The sequence below is a fragment of the Ambystoma mexicanum genome, chromosome 13 (assembly GCF_040938575.1).
Source record: "Ambystoma mexicanum isolate Mex_15411 chromosome 13, UKY_AmexF1_1, whole genome shotgun sequence".
Lineage (NCBI taxonomy): Eukaryota > Metazoa > Chordata > Amphibia > Caudata > Ambystomatidae > Ambystoma > Ambystoma mexicanum.
The window spans coordinates 411,177,546-411,200,457 of NC_090938.1; the positions used below are offsets into that span (position 1 = coordinate 411,177,546).

At 47.7% G+C, this 22,912-nt stretch overlaps 1 long non-coding RNA gene across 1 annotated transcript in view; it reads left to right on the forward strand.

The window, feature by feature from the left end:
* The window catches only part of LOC138521290 (uncharacterized), a 390,640-nt gene that overhangs the window by 272,683 nt on the left and 95,045 nt on the right, over positions 1 to 22,912 (forward strand). The window contains exon 4 of the long non-coding RNA XR_011283007.1: positions 18,488 to 18,531. This is a non-coding gene — a long non-coding RNA (uncharacterized lncRNA). The remainder of the gene's footprint in view (positions 1 to 18,487; positions 18,532 to 22,912) is intronic.

Here is a 22,912-nt window from a genome sequence, read left to right on the forward strand (position 1 = left end):
TCACACAAGCCAGGGGCTTGTTACGAGCACATTACAGTAGCTATGTGTGTCTTGTCAAGCGGTTGCCAGGATAGCTGTGACATAAGCACCAATTCTGGTAATTTCAATAATGAGTAACAAAATAACACTGTTGGCCCAGGCAGCCCCAAACAGCCTGCAGCTCCAAAAGCTGCGCACCCTTTGCCAGTACAGTGTTTGCGCGCAAGGATTTCTGTGGTGCTTTTTAAACTTGGAGAGCATGGTCAAGGACACAGAGCCGGTGGTGCTGCCCCTGCTGATTCCTCCTTTACTCTTGCGGCTTCAAACAGCCACGCACTCTTTGCCAGCACGGGCTTTGCCGCAATGCTTCCCAGGCTGCCTTTTAAACTTGGGGGGCATGGCCAAGAACGCAGAGACAGTGTTGCTGCCCCTGCTGATTCCTCCTTTACTCCTGCGACTCCAAACAGCCACGCACCCTTTGCCAGTGCGGGCTTCCCTCTGGGCCTCTCGTCATTCCTGTTCTCCCCGTTACCTTCAACTGTGAAGGAGAACCTCTTAGGCAGCCCTGTTCCTCAGGGACCTTCTTTCTTGTCCCACACCACCGTCAGTTTCTCTTCATCTGCGTTTTGTTCCACCTTGCGGCGTCTAGGTCTCTCGATGCCTGACCGGACACCCTGCTGGTTTACTCTTACGGTGGTGTTGGCAATGGTTTGTGGACCAGCGGTCCACCACGGATCTTTCATGGTATCATCAACACTTTTCTCTGGGCTCCTGACTCTGGGGATTTGCTGTAGTTCTGGCATCCTGTTCTTCACTTTTGTGCGAGTTTCAAACTTGCAGGCTTCCTGATGAGGTCCCACTTGCCTCTTACCTTATTGGGGGTATTGCAGAGCAGGCTCAACTCCCTAGCCTCACGGGGGAGGGGGGCTCCCCCTTGGGGAGAAGGGACACATTGCCTCAATTTGTGTCAGTACTTGGCTGCCATTTTCGTCTTCAAAAGAAATCTTGAGTAGGGCAGTTCTTCTGTATTCCAACTGCTGTGCGGTTTTTGAGAGAACATGAGTGTTTCCCCCTTGTCAATTTGTTTTCTTTGGTTTCTGCATGTGGGATTTTAACTAGGTTTTGACTTTCCTCATGGTAGCTCTGTTAGAGCCTTTGCATTCATATCCCTAAAGATTGCTCACCCTTAATTAGATTTTTCTGATAGCCATCACCACCCCAAGGTTAGTGAGAAAGCTCCAAGCATTGTCAAGTCTTTGTGACAGGTTCAGTGTCTTTACCCTGTGAAAGGGGAACATAGATCACTCCCAGAAGTGGGGTGAGGGAGTTGGGGGGCAGACAGTGGAGTGTAGTGCTCAGAAGACTATGGTAACGTTCCGAGAGAGTGCAGGTAAGCTTTTGTGTGTGAAGGAGGGTGGTACCAGTTATGTGTAGTGTAGTGAGAGGGTGTAAAAGGTGAGTGAAAGAGGGAGCGGGGCCAACGGGGATTGAGAGAGGGTGTGAGGGTGAGTGTACTTGAAGGAGAGTGTGTGGTGGGAGAAGGGGAAGAGAGAAACATGGTGGTGGTAGTGGGGAGAGTGTAGAGTAAAAGTAGGAAGATAGTGGGGAGATACAGGCAGTGAGAGTGTGAACAATCATTGTTATTTAGAGATAAAAGGTTAGAGGAGAGGTTTGCAGGTAAAGAGTAGTGAGAGAAATTAGTCAGGAGAGTAGAATGAGAGAGGAGCAGATAGATGTAGAGGGACAAGGTAGAGAACTTAGAGGAGACGGAAAGAGGTACAGGTTGAGAGAAAGGGTGATGAAGAAGATCACAGAGGGAGAAGAGCGAGCGTGAGGGGGAAGAGACCGGTGGAGAAACCCTGGTAAAATGAGTCTGCTGACAAAAGGGAGAGGATTGTTTAGAACATTCCCTGAAGGAGCTACATATAAAAGGTGACAGCCTTTAGTGATCCCTCCAATATTAGATAATATCTAGACAGGAGTGGTTACCATGCTTTAGAATATATTGGGGATGTTCTGGCGGTTAGGGGCACCTGTGCTTGGGTGGAGGGAGCCAAGGGGGTGGTCGAGTGACCCGTATGTGCCCCCTTAGTTTCTGTCTTCCCAGTCCAGTTGTTTAAAAGTATATTAAAGCACCATAAAACAACTCTGTCTGCGGTGAGAAGAAGTACAGGTGACTCAATAAGTGCTGCCAGAGGGTGGCTCTTAAGTGCAAAGAGAAGGGACTGTAGGGTTATAGATACAGACCCTTAAGTGCTGAGCGAGCCTGGAGGCAGTGCAAGGGCAACTGAACATGCAGCAGCCTGGGCCCGAGTTCAGAGGTGGCCAGGTGACCAGTGTGTGGAACTATCGGGGACATTAGCAGGGGAGAGGAAGAGAGAAAGTGGAAGTGAAAAGGAAGGTCTTGAGTTGCTTCCGAACTGTAGGTGGTTCTGCTCCAGTTTGAGAGAGGCAGGGACACTGTTCCAGAGGGATGCCTCAGCCGAGGAAAGAGATCTGCCCACCATTCTCTGCTTGGAAAAGCATCTGACCCTCACAGAATTGGAGGTGTATGAGCGGAGAGCTCGAGAAGGAAGATATTTAGGAAGAGAAAGTTGGAGGTAATACGGTCCCAGGCCCCAGAAAGCCTTTTGGACGATGCAAAGTTCTTGAATTTGATCCTTGCAGCCACAGCGAGCCAGTGCAGAGATTTCAGAGCTGGAGAGATATGATCCCTGGGCGTAAGGCCAAGGACAGTTCTCGCATTCCTGTTCTGTATGAGTTGTAAAGGTCGAAGAGTAGATACAGGCAGATTTAGAAAGAAGCTATTGCAAGAAGCTGGAGAGGACCAGGGCTCTAGAGACAGTGAGCTTCTGGGGGAAAGTGAGGAAAAGCAGAATACCTCTGAGGAGATGCAGCTGAAAGTGTGACTTCTTAGAGGTGTCGGAGATGTGAGGTAAGAAGGAGTGGGTGGAGTCGACAATGACACCAAGGTTCCTAGCCTCACAGGAAGGAGCAGGAAGAGGGCCCAGGGTGGGTGGCCAGAGAGAGAGAGACAGAAAGACAGAGAGAGAGAGAGGAAAGGAGGGAGCAGGTGTCCCAATAAGGAGGATCTCGGTCATATCGTGAAAAGAAGTTTGGAGGGTCTCGAAGTGCATTCTACCAGAGGCCTGGCGGTCCTCTCCTAGTTTCAGAGAAGTGTCCCTTTTTTTGACATCTTTAAGGGGGCTTCATGTACTTCTTTGGACACGTTTGCTAAACATTATTGCTGTTCTCTTTGTCTGGCCAGATTGCTTGTTTTGGCCTGGCAGCACTCCAGAGTTTCCCAGTGTGGGTGATGGTCTTGTCGTGTAAGATAAGGAATCTGTAGAAGGAAGTTGTCCAATAAAAAAACAAATCACTTATGAAGGATTAGTTGTTCCACTTACTGATTCATCATCTTTGCAGCCTACCTCTCATTTTGATAACATGTACATCTCTATGTTCTGTGCTACCATATCTGCTGAACAAGGGGGGAAAAGGGCGAACGTGAGGTCATGTAGCACAGCTGGCTCTGTATATACATCATGTCCGGAGTCATGGGAGTCAATGATGCCGAGCACAGTTGATATGGACCACGCTGTAACCTCTAGTGGCTGAAAAAGTCTCTGACGATAAGATGATCCAGAATAATATATTTAATATGTAATGTTATGCTATGTTATGTTACTTGGCATTTATATAGCGCTCTATATATTATTGTTATGACCTCAAAGCGCTGGTAGGTTGAATGCCCACGGAACCGTAGTTCTGGTCAGTGGAGCGAGAAAGTGTCGTAGGGTGCGTGGGTGCACCAGATATGTGTGCAGCTGATGTAATTGCAGGCTGGTAGCTGCATCCTAGCATTAGGCGTGGTGCTGAAGATATCAGTTGGATGTTTGCAGTCTGGTGGGTGGACAACCAGATTGGGTTCTGGCTGTGTTAGGCCTGGAGGACGCATATGTGAGCAACTAGGTTGGAATGTGCTCGGTTAGTTGCGTTGTATTAGGGTGATGAGGTGTTCATGGGGTCGTATTCGTATGTGAACAGCTAGGCCGAATTAGTCAGGGGTATAGCTGTGTTCTCGTATGATGGTGTATAGTAAGTGTAGTGATGTAATATGATACTTATCTTTAAAGCACCCGAGACCAGGCACATGAACGGGATGGCAGGGAAACACAGCGACACACGGACACAAAGAGACAGGGGGCTGGGTTTACAGCGACAGGATATATAGCAACAACATGGAGAACAGGAAAGCAGGGTACACACTGATCCGACGGGACAGTGTACGTGACGTACACCAGACAACAGGTACCAACCTGTTATGACTACCAGGAGCCCTGGCTAAAAACCTCCGCTCCCCATGCAACTCAAGACATCGTTGGGCACCAAGAGACCTCTCTTCGCTCCAATTCCAACCTAACTAAGGGCATAAACCAACCAGCCTTGATAAAGACCTTTACGGTTGAAACACATGTTGGCACCACATGTAAAACAATGTTAATACACCCTGACATTTAACTGTACAAAGGACAATTGAGCTATTTATCAAGAAATAGATGAAAGCCAATAAAAATGAATAGAAAACAATGAATCTTGTGGACTCTACCTACCTACTGAGCTACGTGGGGACAAAGTTTTTGTATTACGACACCAGCGCCAACTGAGTAGAAACTAACACCAAGCTACCTACACAGTGATACACGTGTGGGGCATGATAACATTTATGTTCACATTTAGATGCGATTCAGGTTAATGTTCACAGTTGAACCCAGGTGTGGGGCATGCTAAAATTTGTACTTCCATCAAGAACCGACTCAGGCGACGATTGGCGTTTCTATTTATAAGCGACTCAGGCTAATGTTTGCGATTTCATCTATGTGTTGCACATGCTACCATTCACAAAGTGTGGCACATGCTACCATTCGCAATTCCATCTAAGTGTGGCACATGCTACCATTCACAATTCCATCTAAGTGGCACATGCTACCATTCACAATTCCATCTAAGTGTGGCATATGCTACCATTCACAATTCCATCTAAGTGTAAATGTGACTGGGAGGAAGGACTAAGCTATCAGAAAAAAACATACTGAAAGTAGGTTATTTGTTGATTTCTGCAAGACATCTCTATCTTTTGTGCTATATTTCAGAGCAAACAAAAGGCACACCATTGAAAATACAATACTGTATTACCAGATGGGGAGAGGACTGTATAAAGTTTGCAGATGGAGAATCCAAGTGCCAACTACCAGGTTGAATTATAGCATGCTCCAAGAGGAAAAGCAGCGACAACGTCTTTTCTGGCATAAACGGCATAGACAAAGTCACTGGGGGTCTTTGGTGCATATTATTGCTTGCATGCTAATATGAAAGCGGAGACACAAGTCAGTCAGCTGGTTGCTAGGAATCTGTTCGGCTGAAGGAAGTGCCTCTTTGCCACCTGCCATGATGTAGTACTGCTAGTTTCTCTATGCAAAAGGTTCCATATGTATGTACCACACATATTTTCACCGTTTTTTTACCACAATTTATTACTGAATGTTATGATATGATATGGCATTTGTAACGCGCCTATACACAAGTGTTTCAAGGCGCGACGAGGCGGGGGGGGGGGTCAAAGGGAGACAGACAACGATCCTACTAGGCCAGGTGTCATTCAGATCGCGCAAGTGCAAGGGTAGGGGGACTGGGAAAAGTGCAGGGGAAGGGGAGAGGGGAAGTGCAGTACATGGTTAGTAGAATACAAGATAAATAATAGGGCCAGCTGGTGGCAAGTGCAAGGAAAGCCCGGTACATGGTTAATAGAATACAAGATAAATAATAGGGCCAGCTGGTGGCAAGTGCAAAGGTAAGTGCCGGGAGAAGGGGCTGTAGGATACAGAGACAGTCCTGTAGTACATGTAGGCAGTTCAAGGAAGAGTGGCTGGGCCAGGACATGAGATTGGTGAGTGGCCCAGTTGCAGATTCAGTGCAGGTTCAGTGATTTTAGCAGGGGAGAAAGGGAGAGAAAGCGGAGGCAAAGAGGAAGGTTTTGAGGTGCTTCCGGAACCGGAGATGGTTCTCCTCAAGTTTCAGGGAGGCAGGAAGGCTGTTCCAGAGGGAGGCCCCTGCTGCGGCGAGAGATCTACCCCCAGCTCGTTGCTTGGAGAAGCGGCTGACCCGGAGGTAGTTGGAGGTGGATGAGCAGAGGGCTCGAGAAGGAAGATATTTAGGAAGAGAGAGTTGGAGGTATTTTGGCCCAAGGCCCCAGAAGGCCTTGTGGACAATGCAGAGGGTTTTGAACTTAATCCTTGCAGCCACTGGGAGCCAGTGTAGTGATTTCAGTCCTGGAGAGATACGGTCCCTGGACTTGAAGCCAAGGACAAGTCTCGCAGTCCTGTTCTGGATGAGTTGCAAAGGGCGGAGAGTAGAGGCAGGAAGATTTAGATAGAGGCTGTTATAGTAGTCCAGCCCAGAGAGAACCAGAGCTCTGGCGACAGTGAGCTTCTGGGGGAAGGAGAGAAAAGGAAGGATACCTTTGAGGAGGTGTAGCTGGTAGTGTGACTTCTTAGAGACGTCAGAGATGTGAGGAGAGAAGGAGAGTGTGGAGTCGAAGATGACCGCGAGGTTTTTTGCCGTGCAGGTAGGAGCACGAAGAGTGCCAAGGGAGGCCGGCCAGAGAGCTGCAGGGAAGGAGGGAGTGGGTGTGCCGATAAGTAGAATCTCAGTCTTACTGGCATTAAGGCAGAGGTCGTTGGCGGCGCACCATTCCTGGCTAGCAGAAAGACAGTCAGAGATGAGGGAAGTGGAAGAGAAGGCCGAGGGTAGCCTGAAAATGAGCTGGGTATCATCTGCGTAGCACTGAAGGTTTGGACAGAGAGCGGCGATGCAGTGAGCAAGAAGTGCCAGATACTGGTTGAACAGCCAGGGGGAGAGGTTAGATCCCTGGTGGACACCACAGGTAGAGAAAAAGATGTCAGAGAGGAAGGAACCCAGTTGGACCTGGGAGAGTCGATTGGAGAGGAAGGAGGACAGCCACGCCAGAGCTTGACCAGTGATACCCAGGTTATCACGGAGACGGTTGAGCAGGATGGTGTGGTTAACAGTGTCAAAGGCAGAAGAGAGGTTGAGCAAGATGAGAACATAAGGTGTGTTAGAGTCCAGGTTAGAGAGCAGGTCCTCACGGATGTTCAGGAGAGCAGTTTCCGTGCTTCTGGCAGCTCTGAAGCCAGCTGATGGTCATGAAGACTACCAACAGATTCAACATGGAGATTAAGCTGGGAGATGGCCAGTTTCTCCAGGAGATTGCCCAGGAAGGGAGTGATAGAGATTGGGCGATAGTTAGCTGGGCAGGAGGGGTCGGAGGAGGGTTTCTTAAGAAGGGGGTGCACAAGGGAGTGCTTGAGGGGGGATGGGAAGACTCCAGAGGCGAAGGAGTGATTGCAGAGGTCAGCCAAGGCAGGCTCCAGGGAGTCGATGTGGTCCTTGATAGTTTTGGAGGTACAGGGGTGGACCTGTTTTGACGAGACTTTCATAGATCGGACTTGTCTCGAAACCTCGTCAGCAGAAAAAAGGGGAAAGGCAGAGCAGGAGGGAGGAGGGGTGGCTGCCGAAAGGCCAGAGGGAGAGCAGGGAATAGGGGAGGGGAGCTGATAGGAGGAGAGTGAGGACAGGATGTTTTGAGTTTTTGAAATGAAGTGAGGCCAGTGCCGTGCAGAGGGCCTGGGAGGGAACAGGAGAGGTGGAGACTGCAGCAGGGTTGGCCAGCTCCTTGCAGATTTTAAAGAGTTCGGCCGAATTGTTAGATGCTGCAGAGATGCGGGCTTGGATAAGGGCTCTCTTCTTAGTGAGAACGGAGAGCCGGTATTGCCTTTGGAGCAGGCGGCAGTCCAGTTTGTCAGAGAATGAATATGAAGCACGCCATTTCCTCTCTGCCACCCTGCACTTGCGTTTAAGGGTGACGAGATCTGAGTCATACCAGGAGTTACATATGGCTTTGGGCTTCAGGCGGATTCTCATGACAGGGGCAAGGATATCAAGGGTATCAGATATAGCAGAGTGGAGAGTGGAGAGGGCTGTGTCAGGGTGGGAGTCAGCCGAAGGGGGGCAGGGGGGGGCGAGAAGGTGGTAGCAAAAGCCTCAACTGACACGCGCTTCATGGGTCGGGTGACCGCGAAGGTGGGTGGCAGTGATGAGGGTGGCTTTGCCTGTGGGGTAGGGAGGGTGAGGTGGGAGGATAGGAGAAAGTGATCACTCCAGGAGAGAGGAGTGGAAAGAGGGACAGAGAGGGGAAGGTCAGAAGAGATCAGAGCATCAAGAGTGTGCCCTGCAGAATGGGTCGGCCCAGACGGGAGAACAGAGAGTGAGAGAGAGTTGCAGAGGTCGCGAAAGAGTCTAGAGGGAGGACAGGAGGCATCAAGGTGGATATTGAAGTCTCCAAGAAAGAGGAGTTGAGTGGTTAAGGAAAGGAGTGAGGAGGAGAGGTCAGCCCACTCAGAGAGGAAGGAGGAAATTTGACCAGGTGGCCGATAGATAGTAGCCACGGTAAGGAAATGGCTAGGAGAGAGAGAGAGTCAGCAGACAAGGCATTCAAAGGAGGAGTAGGTCTGCGTAGGAGTGACAGTGGCAGGAATCCACTCAGGGAAGATAAGGGCCACACCCCCCCAGCACGGTTGGGCCTGGGCAAGGAGAGGATCTTGTAACCGTCAGGTAGGAGTGTGTCAAAGCTGGTGACAGAGCTGGCCGTGAACCATGTCTCAGTGAGACCGAGGATGTCAAGGTCCAGTTCCTCAAGAAGGCGACAGATATCAGAGGAATGTTTGATAGCAGAGCGAGAGATGAGAGTGGCAATGTGGAGTAGGTTGCCATCCTTGAAGGACTTCCGCAAAAGGCAGGGGGACAGTCTACCCACCCTCTTCCCATCCAATATTGGCTCAGTCAACTCTCCCCCTGCATTTTGCTGCACAAATTCAGTAAATAAAGTGTGGTCAAAAAATAATCTGCAGGGACTTTTCTGCTGTAAAAGGACAGGATGCCATAAAAAACAAGAAAGTGAATCTATTAAAAAAAAGTCAGTGTTGGAGAAAAAATAAGTTACTACGCTGTAGGCATAGTTCTCCAGGATAGGCATCCTTTTTAGATGAACATGTGAACTACCCATCCCCTTCAGGTAGGTGTATCTATACGGTTTATGCATGTTAAGAATCTGAGTTAAGACGGTTGTAAGAGGTGGAGTTATGTTAGCCTGTAGTGGATGATTGTGGGAGAGGGAAAGCTCAACTGGCTGTAGGAAATGTACTGAAGGCATAGCCCTTCATAATTCAGATTTTCAACTCTAGAGTTATAGAAATTCATAATTCTATTAAAGACACAGAGGTGAAGGATTATGCTAAACTCCATTCTTTACTTCTCGAACAGCATAGTAAAAACATAGTATGATAAAACCATCGACTGTGAAAAACTACAAATCCCATGGTATTTGAGCCTTTGGTAGTTTCTTTGCGACTGGTGTGCACTGACACGTGATCCCAACAACCAATCCAATGCACCGTATGTCCTTATGCTCTCTATCCCATGTCACTTCCTCCTCTTTCTTTCGCGGCTCCTCGGCTCTTTATCTTTTGTGCCCCAAACGGTTGACGCCGTTCCACTCTTTCTCACTGTTCATGAACCTGCCGGTTTATTCTCCAACTCCACCCCTACAAAACAAAACCAAGTCTTAAGAAGTGATCTTTTCCGGGTGGGCAATGGTGCTAAATTGAAAATCACAACATTATAGCATAATACATAATAAACACCCAGTACATACAAACATGACTAAATTGACAATTGCAAGGGTGGGATAATTCTTCTGTAACAATAGTGTTGAAAATCAGAATTCTATGTCAAGACCGGAGGATCAGATTATGCTTGTTCAAAGCCTACCTACCACCAAGGTCGAAACCTGTTCAATTGGTCTAAAATAAGAATTCTTAAAAGTCGACTCATTCGACCAGTCGGCTGCCTTTAGTATATTCTCCAGCCAAGCATCCTACCTTGTACGCTTTAGAGGGCAGCGCTCCTCTCACTGAGTGTGCACCAACGACTTCCACATCAATATCCGCTGGTTGCATAGCTCATTTGACCCATCTTGCCAGGGTAGCCAGTGTTACCGCCCTGTAAGGTTTATATAACAGTATGAGGAGTCTAAGGTGTTCTGTCATGACCTCATAAGCTGCCAGACATCTGAATGGACAGAGATTTGGCTGATCCAGGAATGAAGCATAGGACTCTGTCCTTAAACCTGTCTTTGTTCTCTTTGAGACCAGGAATGTAGCCCCTGTTGGGGACACCATATTTCTAGTGATCTCTAAGGCTCTAACGTCCGATACCCTCTTGCAAGATACGAGACATAGCAGCGTTGTCACCTTGGCTGAAAGATCCTTTGTGGAATGTTTTGCATTGTCCGGCCAATTTCTAAAAAGCCTCAACACCTCGTTGACAGCCCACAAATGTGTGTACTTAGGTGCAGGTGGTTTTAAAATCGTTATGCCCCTCAGCCACCTACATACCAAGTGGTGTTCACCTAATGGTAGGGCATCGACATGAGGGTGTCCTCTGAAATCGCAGAGTGCACTGTATTAATCATTCTATAGGCCTTTCCTTGTGGTGCCCACTTTGGCAGGAAATTCACTATGTGAACCACATCTGTTGACTTGGAATGCACGTTCCTCTCCAGACACCAGCTATGCCACTGTCCCCATACTGATTTATAAGCATTCCTAGTTCCGGGAGCCCACAACTCCTCGATGATGCATTCAGCTTCTCCCAAAAGACCCAGCATTACCCAGGATCCCCCGGAAATCGCCCACACTATTAACTTCAGGTTGTCTGATTGTACCAAGGGATGTTGTGGGCCCCAGCACAATCGTCTCCCGTCTCTGCAGAGCTATCGGTTTGTCGTAAGCCATCTCCAATAGACTTCGGTAACCTGGCTGGACCCTTCCAGTCTGGTGTCATTAACACCAGGGAGGCCGTTTGCCTTCACGCTTGCGCTAGAGTCCTCAGAATCATCGTGAATGGAGGAAACACATACTCTTTGTACGGCCCCCAGGTCTGGAGGAAAGCATCCATCGTCTCTGCCTCAGGGTCCGGTCTCCAACTGGAGAAACAATGTAGCTGTCTGTTTAGCCTCGATGCAAATAAATCTGTCCGATATGGACCCCACCGTGACATCAGTTCCTGGAATACCTCCGAATCCAGCTGCCAATCGCTGGCATCGCTGAGATATCTGGAATTGCAGTCTGTTACTTTGTTCTGTAGCCTTGAAAGGTATTCTGCCGTCACTGTGACCTTCCTCTACAGGCATAAATGGCAACAATTCTTTGCTCGCTTTGCCAGCATTCTGGAACTCGTTCCGCCCAGTCAATTGATATATCTTGTCCATTTCGAGGAGTGCACAACATCGAACTCTCTCCTTGGTCCAGCATTTTACTGCAAAGGAACCCGCTAGTAGTTCCAGGCAGTTGATGTGCAGATCGAGCTCCTGTCCTTCTGCCTCCCATCGTGATATCCTCACAACGGGCTCCCCAGCCCCACCGGCTGGCATCTGACTCTATTACTAGGTCCTGGGAGGAGCCAAATATTGCTCTCGTGTTCCAGGCATCCATACGCTGGAACGCCCTGCCTGGGCCGTTACGATCGGGTCACTGTGTGCAGATGGAGCGGGCTCCGCTCCTGGGCAGCCACCAACCCGTGCATGGTGGGTGGCCAGATCTTCTCTTCCCCTACGTCCTGTCCCTGCGTGTTCCGGGCACTGCGCTTTCTCTGTGATGTTCAATGCTCGCCCCACCATCTCTATCTTTATTCCTCTTTGCTGGCCGTGAATTTTCACCATCTAGGAGCCTGAGTGCAATCTCCACTATCTGGCCGGGGGGGGGGGGGCTCTGCTGCCGCTGCTGCCCCGTGACATAATCTATGGAGTTCTCCTCATCCCTGCACCTTTGCTGCCGTTTTACTGCTCTCTGGGGTGCCCCCCTCCTCCTCCCCGGCGGTCTCTGTTTTCACATGGAAAGCAACCCCAGCGTACAGACGACATCCTTCTCTGCTTCCAGGGCCTGTCTATTTCATTCCGCCTGGTGGGGCCCTACTGTCACACCCTTTCCGGCAGCTCCTCCGCCCGGGTTGTTCTGGTCTTTAACGTTGGCTTCTCCTGCCTTATGCTTTACTCACTTTTCTCTGGGTTTGCCACTTCTTAGAATGTTTCTTTTCCTACAGGGTCTCTGCTTTCTCACTCAGTGAGTTGCTCTTGCTTTCTCCGTTTTGGGACCCGCACCCGATGGGAGGCCCCCTACGGCTGGGCCATCTGCTCTCCCTCTGCAGATTCGCACTAGCAGCCCTTCTCCCCAACTCTCTGCTGCAGCTTTCTCTTTCACTCTCACAATCCTTGTTGGATTCCCTGCTGTTAACTGCATGTCTGTGGCAGGGTGCCAACTTTGCGCTCCTTGGCTGCTGGGCAATGGGACTTTGTTGCCACGCTAGTGGTCCCAGGGGGGTTCTGCAACAGATTTAATGTGGGCCCCTCGTTCGCCCCCTTTTCACGAGCTGCTGCATACAATTACAGCTGGGACAGGCTACAATAGCAGCACTTTCTCATCTCTTTTCCACCAGCGGATAACAGAGCCGAGATTCAGACGGCCATTACCCCCTGGTGGTCTCCTGATCTCTTTTTTGATCATGTTCACCTTGTCCAATGGTAAACAGAGTCTCCCTTGGGTTGAGTCTACCACAAATCCCAGGAATTCAATAGACTTCTCTGGAAATAACTGAGATTTTTCCCAATTTACTAATAATCCCTGCTGTTGCAAAAGATCGGTCGCAATTGTCACTTGCTTCTGAAGCAATTCCTTGTCTTTATACATCGGACATATGCCGTCCAGGTATATGATCAGACAAATACCTTGTTCTCTTCGATGGCTGACTACCTGCCTCATCAGTTTCGTGAAACACCAAGGAGGTGAAGCTAGACTGAAAGGCAGACACGTGAACTCCCACGTCTTTCCTCTCCACATAAATAGCAGGAACTTTCGATGTTCTGGCGCCATGGGTACCATCAGATTGGCTATGCAGAGTAGACCTCAGAGATGCCCGTCTCCCTGCTGCTGTATGTCCCTTAGGAGGTAAATACCCTCCATCTTCAAATGTTTGTAAACTATGAAACCATTCAGTTCCCTGAGATTCATTACCCGTCTCAGATTGCGTCTGCCTTTCACTAAGAACATATTGCTTCTGAACATGTCTGTTGCGTCTGACGTTGGAGCAGTGGCTTTCTTTCGCCCTAGCTCTCTGATTTCAGCATCCAGCAGTTGCTGGTCTCCCTTGCTGTTAAACATTGGTCTTGGGAGATTCGACTGGACTGGTTCTTGATACAAAATCTAAATGAAAGCCCTCTGCAGTATCTAGAACCCAGGGATCTCTGGAGATTTCTCTCCATCTCTCTACACACTGCGCCTCCCTTCCGCCTACCACGTGAATCTCAGTGCCTGCTAGCAGAAGTCGCTGCGCTGCTTTCGCTCTCACATGCGTTGTTATGTTGCTGTCTTTCAGCGTGACACCAGCCTCTCCCCGTGCCTTTTCCCCATGAGGGGAAGAATGGATTGGGTTTTCTGTATTCCTGCTCCTTCCAAATGGTTCTGCCATGATAAGGCCTGAAGTAGGCCTGAGCGGCCCCTGCCAGCCCATTCAAAAACCTGCCTCCCAAACGCTTTCTTAAGAGATGCTTTGGCCTTTTCCAGAACTGCATATGTGTTAGCAAATTTAGTAATTTCTTTTATAAATGTTTCTCCAAACAGTTTGCCCTTGGCGGCAGCTGCAGCCTCTGACATCACTAAATCGCTCATCTTTGGGTCTATCTTGATGGAAAATAGACCTCCTTCTCTCCTCTGTGATGGCACTGTTAGCATTGCTGAGTCCAGCCTGCCAAGACAGAGATCTAGCGTCTCTCATTCTGTTTCGTGTCATCCTCCAGATGGAGGATCTTGGTTGGTGGGCCCACCACATCTAGCATCTTATCTTGGCAGAATCTCCATGACCTGTTGAGACTTTTTTTTACATCTTTGATGTCTCGCCCCATAAACGTGAGCATCCTCTCATCAATTTCAGTGGTCTCCGCTATCCCCTCTGGTAGATGCGGCCTGGGACATTCCACTCTTAATTTATTCCTGGCCTCTTTAGAAAGTGTTTTTTCAGACTCTTTTTTAAGTATGCCACACTCTTTGCTGGCAGCTACTTTTCTGAGGATCTGGGTGAATCCGGGAGTCCGGATCAAACTCATCCCCGTCCTCCACCTGTATTTCCGCTTTCTTCCTTTTCTTGGAAGTCTTACTGTCTTGGGCTCCACTGTGGGATGACAGTGTTTCCCCTGCCTCCTCGCTTGATGGTTTTTGCCAACTCTGGTCTTCTGGCTCATCTTAGCTGGATGCAGTGACCTCTTGCCACCTATTATCTCTCTCCCTTGACCTTGCTGCTTTCTTTTGCCACCTTGTTGTTTGCGTGGCAAGCCTGGTGGGATCTGAGCACTGCGAACCCTGCAGGCTTTCTTTCTTCCCCCTTTGATTCTCCTAGCATATCCTAAACCTCCTCTGAGCTCTTTCATTCCCTAGGAGAATGCTGGCCAATCATCCCATTCGACGCATGTGCTAAGCACTGTGCCCTAGCGAACATTTGGTGCTTTCTGAATAATATGACCCACTCTGGGTTGTAGCCTTTTTTGGATCGAGTGGGGCCTTTCAGCAAAAGATCCTCTTCATTAGAGCTGCTCATCGCCTGTTTTTAGAATTAAACTGAGGCAATAATGTATAAGTAAGCAGGATACTTGAACCTGCCCCCATCATAGTTTCAATACTTGCAGTAATAATAAAGCGGGTCAGGGGATGCGCTGATTGAACAGCTTGTCTGTTTTTCCTGGGACTGTGCCCATCAATTCTCTAGCAGAAGCTGCTATGTGCTGCCAGTGTTCTGCTAGCTAGTAGCTGTTGCTCAATTGTTGCTCACTACAACACTATGCTTACCAATGCTATCAAGACCCTCGCCCCACTCCAAGAACCCTAAGCATAGGAACTCCTGGTTCACAGCCGAACTAGCGTCTCTACATGCAAAAAAACAGGCTGCGTAAGCCACCTGGCAGAAACTCCCCATGAGCCAAAACAAAGCACGATTCACAAAGGCAGCAAAAGTTTACAAAAATGACCTACAAATCTAAAGCAACTACCTACAACACAAGAATTACAGAAGCTGCTTCAAACACCAGAGAATTGATCTGCATCCTAATCCCCATCATTCCTCTCTCTAACGTCACTAAAGACACTACCTGGTGCAACAAAATTCAAGAAAGCCTAACAAATAAAGTTACACAACTTCAGGTTAAAATGAAAGCCAAACTCAAGTACACCGTAAATGGGTCAGGTCAACCCCAGAACAATCCGAGGCCTATAGCCCAACCATTCAAATTCAAACAACCGATTTTAGAGCCTGATTTAGCTACTATTATGACAAGCCTCAAGACATCTCTCTGCATGGGTGACAGCTGCCCTGCCACTTTGGTAAAGGAATGCGCAAACCCTCTGATTCCCCCTTATCACCGCCATTGTAAACTCTTCATTCAATGTCTGCACCATCCCGACCTGCCTTAAAGAGTCATGGATCGCCCCCCATCCTCAAGGAACCTTCCTTAGACCCCACTATGCACACCAATTATAGACCATCACCACAATGCCTTTCATTTTGAAAATCATCGATAAAGTAGCTTATATCCAAATCCAAGCCTTCTTGGAAACTGCCCATATCCTCAGCCCTCGCCAGTCTAGCTTCCGTCCCCGCAATGGGACTGAAACAACAGCAGCATTCTTTGATTTGAAGAGTCAGCTTGATGAGGCCAACGATGCAGGAAAACGTTCTCCCCTCCCCCTGGACCTTTCATCGGCCTTCGACTTAGTCAGCCACTAAACCGTCTGTAGCCACCTCACTAAGGTTGCATGCTTCTCCCCAAAGCAGCCAAGTGGGTTGCTTCCTTTCTGGCCAACAGATCTTATAGAGTCTTCTCCGATGAAGCGTCAGCCATACCCACTCCTATATCCTGTGGTGTGCCCCAAGGTTCATGTGTCTCACCCACTTTGTATAACATATACACACAACCATTATTCGACCACCTTGATTCTCTGGGTATCACCTTCACTAACTTTGCTGATGATACGCAGATCCTCATCCCCCTTTCTGGTGATTATAACCAGGACTCTGAGAGCGTAAGCAAAATCTACAAAATAATTAAACATTGGATGGCCCCACATAGTTTGTTTGAATGACGGAAAGACGGAGCTCCTCATAGTTGGGACTCCACCCACCTTGGCACACCTCGACTCAGCATTCAGGTTATTCACCATTGATGACCATACAATTCCAGTCTCACCATCTGTAAAGACCCTGCAGTTTACCTTGATGCCTCACTAAGCATGTCACCCCAAATCAGCCACATCACCTCTTCTGCAGCTTACACTACCAAATTGATACGAGCAAGCAAACCATTCCTATCATCTGATAACCCCCTCACCATCGCACAAGCCCTTGTAGGTTCAAAGTTGGACTATTTTAATGCCTTGCTTTGCGGCCATCTTACAAAAACATTAAAAAGCTTCAGGTCATACACAACACCCCCCTCCGGACAGCACGAGACCTAAGCAAATTTGACCACATTCTAAAGCTCGGAGATCTGTACACTGGCTCCCTGTCAGAGAGATGATTATATTCAAAATCCTCTCAACTATGCATAAATATCTATCTAACAATGCCTCATCTTACCTAACCCAGATAATTACTCCTCATACATCATCCAGACCTCTAAGATCCACCCAGAGCCACTGTCTGGTCAAAGCTAGATTCAGACACAAAAGAGTTGCTGGCTCCAGCTTCCCTACCATGGCAGCCAACCTCTGCAACAATTTACCCCTGCACGCTTTGAGCCATCCTATCTCACTTTCCGGAAACACTTAAAGACCCATCTCTTGAATTAATCTCATGAAAATGTACCTAATATGCCTGAAACCAGCGCCTAGATGCCCCCTGGCTTTGTGCGCTCATACAAATGAAGAATAAATAAATGAAATAAATAAATAAAAGCTGTACCTTCACTGACCACTGGGATGTTTCTTTTCTGCACTTCGATACATGAATTTGAAAATATATATTTTATAATATGCATGCCGTTTTTCGCACAACCAACTCTGTCAAATCTCTTCACAGAAGTGCGCTCTGCAAGCACCGGAATCGTGGGGTCCCGTTGCACTTCAAGGCACATCCCTGATATGCTACCTCTGTTGGACGGTCTTGAATGGTGCGGGCACCGGAGCTAAAGGGCCCCGTTGTGCTCCACCGTCCGAAGCGGAAATGCTCCGCTGTTCGCCCTCCCACAAAGTAGAATCCCTATGTGTTTGCGGCGCTGCTGTCAAATACATTCAACAATGTCAAAGTATCTGAAAATATAAATGACACAATATTGTACTCATCTGCTGCTCGAGAAGCAAAGAAAGAGGAGGAGGTGACCGGGGATAGAGAGGATAAGGACAAAAGGTGCATCAGATTATTTTTTGGGATCACGTGTCAGTGCACACCAATCGTAAAGAAACTACTCAAATACCATGGGATCTGTAGATTTTCATAGTAGTTTGTTTTATCATGTTATGTTTTTACTATCCTGCTTGAGAAGTAAAGCATGGCGTTTATCATAATCCAAGCCTCCAGTCTTGACATAGAATTTAAGTTTGTCGTGGCATGCCATTTTATTTACCAAGGGACCGCGCTCTGACATCAGGTAATATTCAAGCAAGCATGCCATTCTAGAAAAAAACAAATGCTGGACAATTGCACATTTCGGTAACGTTGGTTTTTTCAACATCATAATCGTGGTACTGTTAGTCATTCAGTCTCCTCACTCATACGACTCACCCTCTATTCTCTCTAGTCCATTCCTGTTTAAACATGCAACTAATGGGCTGGAGTTGGGGCAGAGTTGAGGGAGCTGGGGATAGTTGATGGGAGTGGGCTTCCAATGCCAATGCACCTTCTCTGATACGATCCATTGATATTGTTGTATCTTATGCTCATAAAAAAGGCGATACAGGATTAACAATGACATTCTATAGTGAAACATTTGTGTTCCAAGAATGTTGTCATAAGGCCTTTGTGAGTTGTGGAGGTGTCCATGCTACCACAGGTGGGAAGACTACGATAAAAATATTGTGCTGATGTCTCCATGAGGTAAGGAGAACCTGTGATACAGGCAATGGGAAGGAGACCAATGGTATGCATACTACACTGGGGGCCCTCATGAAGTGCTACAGAGTTAGAACAGAGTTATATGATACATTGTTTGTAGCTACACCAGAGCATAGCCATAAAAGGTCTTATGAAACGGAGAGGTAATACAACTGTGGGCTTTACATCAACCTGTGCATTGTGTGGCGTTTTTAATACAGACTTTTCTTTCTCTCCCACGCAGCTGAGGTTTACCCCACGAGGGACACTCAATTACCAGTCACAAACGTAAGTGATATGGGACGCTGTGATTTGAAAATCCAGGCTACTTGATGAACAAAAGCACAAATATTGATTCACATTGCCTCAGAATAAAGGGTTAATAGAAGGAATGGTGTATTCTGCCCTCTACCACCGCTAAACAAACTGTGGCCATGTAATGCATGATTTTTTTTACTCCCACTTGAGTAAATTGAAATACATAATTATCTTTCTTTACCTATCTAGAATAGAGGATGGGTTAATTCATCACCTTTGTATCATCCTCAAAGATATTAGACATGTTATGAGCCCATGGAGTTTGTTAGTGCCCCCTTTTAGTGGATGAACTGATCTTGCTGCTTCCAAACCACTCATTAGAAGATATGAGTTTGGCAGTTTGGGAAAAAAGTGGAGGTAATTCCATCACCTCCATTTTTCCCGCACGCTGAACTACAAGTTTGCCGGAATTACCTAGTCCTAGTTACGCCGATTTGTTTGGGGAAATGTGGAGATTTAGCTCGAGCTTGATGCTGTAGGTAAATTCTTCACTTTTTCTCCAAAAGTCGACAGAATTGTTACTTCTGCCAAAAATCCCCAATTGAGTCCTATGGACCAAGTGGTGGTAACGGTAATTCCGTTTGGTGGCATCTCAGTGGATTTACCGCTGAGATGCTGCCAAACGCGTAATGAGGCCCAATATACCTATCTGTTCTCACCCACCCCTTCATTTTTCTTCTTTTACCTGCCAGTTCAGTGCCTGCTCTAAAATGAAGCAAGTGCTCCCCTCACTGTCTTCCTTTAGCCATTCTCCACAGCCATAAGTAACGAAGTGGCAGGGTGGAGACCTTGCTTGGCATTATGCATTTTGTGATGGATTGAATTGTCTGCAAGTGCTTACTTATTCAATGTGAGAATCTCTCTATCTCCCCACTCTCACCTCCCTCCCCCAATCCCTCAGCAAGGAGTCCATGGAGTAGCAGCATGGCCCTTAGTCGCCATTGCAAATTATGAAGATCTTACTGTCTCGGGCAGAAGGTTATAGCCACCTGTCCTAGGCCAAACACATACAACCGAGATGCTTATCACCTGAGAGAATCAAACTCTAATCCTCGTGCTTCACCAAAGACAAACCTACCCAGCCCTGATGGAAACGACAACTATAGAAGGCCTACTAGGACTATCGGATTCAGTCCTTTTTCAAAACCACCATCTATAACCCTGCTCAGCCTTGCATCTGAAGAAGAGCACAATACATCTGTCTTGCTGTCTTGTCCCCCACCAACCTGTCCAGTCCTGAGCAGAGCAGCTTTAAAAAGTCCCTCCCTAGAGCCGGACATCATACACATTTTTGTGTGGACAGTACTAGAGGGTAGTAAAATGGTTTCCTGGAATCCAGTTGACAAACATACAGAGCCACAGTCCCCATGGTTCTGTTTCTGCATAATATGTACTGTATGCCTTTCTTCTGTACCTATCAAGTGAACTTTCTACTGGGTTTCCCATCGCCACTCCTCTACTCTGCCTCAAAATCTAGTAGGCCAAAGCACAGAGTGACAGGCCCATGATTTCAATGTCACCCTGAAATAATTCCAACCTTTTCTCAGTCATATTTGATTAGGCTGCTGCTTCTTTTTCAGCCATCTGGAATCAGACTTGTGTACTCTTTCGGCCATTGCCAGTTCATAGTTATACACACGCGTGCGGCGTGCACTGTGGCCGCGACGTTAATGTTGATGGATTCCCCTTGCCACCCGGAGGCAACTCAAGCAGGTGAGGGCCCTCATACCCGCAACCACCTGCTCCAGATGCGGAAGCAACATTCAAGAACTGCAAAACCAAAGGTAAGCAACGCATGTATCAGTGATGAAACACGTCCGCTGAAAAACTGGTTGAAACTGAAAACAATTCCTGACAGCGGTACTGCGCTGACTGCGTTGACATTAGATGCCGCAGAGCCACCACACTTGATCGCTGTGGGCACGCCCGACATACCAGTTATGCCCGACATCCCCGAAACGCCTGAAATACTCGACAAGTCTCTGCCGGCTGTCACAGCGGGAATGACTCTGCCAGTTATCGCGACCACGGTCGCTACTACAGCAGCTGGCATGACTCAGCCACTATCGATCTCCATGTCCGCCCCGATTCAGCCTCTAACAGAAGCTCATCAGAAGACTATCGGAAAGTCACTACCTTCCCTAACAGTAGAGACTGACCATCGGACAACCAGCAAAAAGGCAAACCATTGCAACTTTGAAGACCCATATGCGGTCTGTGAGTCATTTCCACCGCCCACCGTTTATGTTGATGCATCAGACGTTACTTTTTTGTTTGACATTACTGATGCCGACATGCTGGCGCTGCGGTCGCCGTCAATTGGAAAAGTGATTTCACCTGCAGCACAGTTGATTACCATCCAGCCGCTAACTTCGGTACAAGTAAACAATATGCAATGTGGGGCTCCACTTGAACAGAATTGCTCACAAATTGATATGATACAAGACAAACAAGACGCAACTTCACAGTCACAGACTCTGCAAACTAAAGCAACCCAGAGTGAATGTGACCATGGAAGAGAACCTGGCCCCAATGGGCATGCGTTATTGGCGCTCGAAGAACCGCAAACTAAAGACGCAGATATGTCCACTGCGGCATCTTTTCAATCACCGAATGTAAGCACCACAATGTCTTACGATGCAGCTGCGCGAGAAGCACGGCTTACGGAACGCCTAAAAGCCGACTTCACCCTGATGCGCGAGCGCTTAAATGATAGCTTCTTAAATAAACAGAACTATGGTCGAGCAACACCACAAAATACGAGCACCATGCGAAACGAAGCTAACTTGTTACCTAAGAATGCAGCTACAAAGCATGACTCTACATCGACAGTGCGCCTGATTAATCTGGACACAACGGACGACTGTCAGCTAAATGGCACCCATACTTCAAGTTCTGACAGTATCCATTCTGACGGATCTCACCCTAGACAGGCACAATGCAAGTCGTCAAGAGGCAGATCATCCCAAACTCACTCTAGTAATCAAGCTGACGAACCTGCAAACACAAAGGGAAATATTGCTATTGCAGCCAGCATTCAGATCCATAACAATGTGCTAGCAGCAACCTCAATTGCTCTATTACTGTTCACAAAACTTTGAGTCTCTGAATGATGCAGTGCGTGAACAAAATTCCATTTTAGCAACTGTAAACAACAAAGTGACCGCCTTGGAAAAGCTTAATGAGCAATTGAGTGATCGTCTTGACTTAGAAGCTGCGGCCACACATCAGTCGCACGCTCGCTTGAACGAAATAACCAAGCGAGAAGCCCTTGAAAAGGTCGACCTGCCCTAGGCCCTAGTTGAATGCACAAAGTGGATAAGGCACAACGTGGCGGTCCAGCCTAGAGGGTGGTCATCGAATGACGGCTGTACCTGCAAGCTCGCAAACGGCGACCTAGACACAAACAACTGTCGAGATGGTCAATCCGATATACTGGTCAGGACAGCTACCATCTTCAAACCAAAGGTTGCAGAAAAATCAATGCGAGGAAGGAAAAAAATTGGCGGGACCAGCATAAATAATGAAATTACGGAACTCTTCCACGGCGATGACAAATGCTGTGATAATGGTGGACAGTACAACCTTATCTATGGCCTACAAATGACTGTGACAGCAAGCAAAGAGACCTTGTCGGTTCAAGCTTGCGTGTCAACCACTGCCAACGCCCCACTTTAGAACGCTCAACAAAATACTACAACAGTAGCAGATCACATAGCCTCTTTTGGAATTTTCTCAGGCACTGCTAAATCAATACAACCGACTGCTATGCCAGCACTACTGAAATCTAAACAAGTAAAATCCATGAGAACAAAGAAGAAAGGACCTGTTCCAAAACGTCACCGCACAAACGATGCCAAAAGATTTATAAGAAATTTAACAACACCTCCACGACCTGACACTGCAAAAACCTCCTTGGAGACAAAACAGTCAGATAATCAACGTAGCAACAATAATCAGTCAACAGATCCTGCTACGTGTGTAGCTATGGCCGCTAAACGTAGACAAGAAGAAATTAGCCCCTCAGTTGACAGCGCTGGAACTAACTCTATCAATCCTTGTGACCTATCAACTTATACTGTCGATGAAGATGGAGAATCCGAAAGTGAAAATAATGAAAATCATGGTCAGGAACCGCTGGGAGATGTCAGAGGCAACTATGCATCCTGCGGCTTGTTTGAAGACAATGATCGATATCCTAAAGGCCCGGCAAAATTGCTACCATCTGCACAAAAAAAGAAACAGCAAGTAAATTTCAATGATCGACTAAGGACGCAATGTAAAACACCGGACCCCTCAGCAAACTCAATACTAAAACCTAACCCAAAATTCACAAGTGTCCAAACGAAAA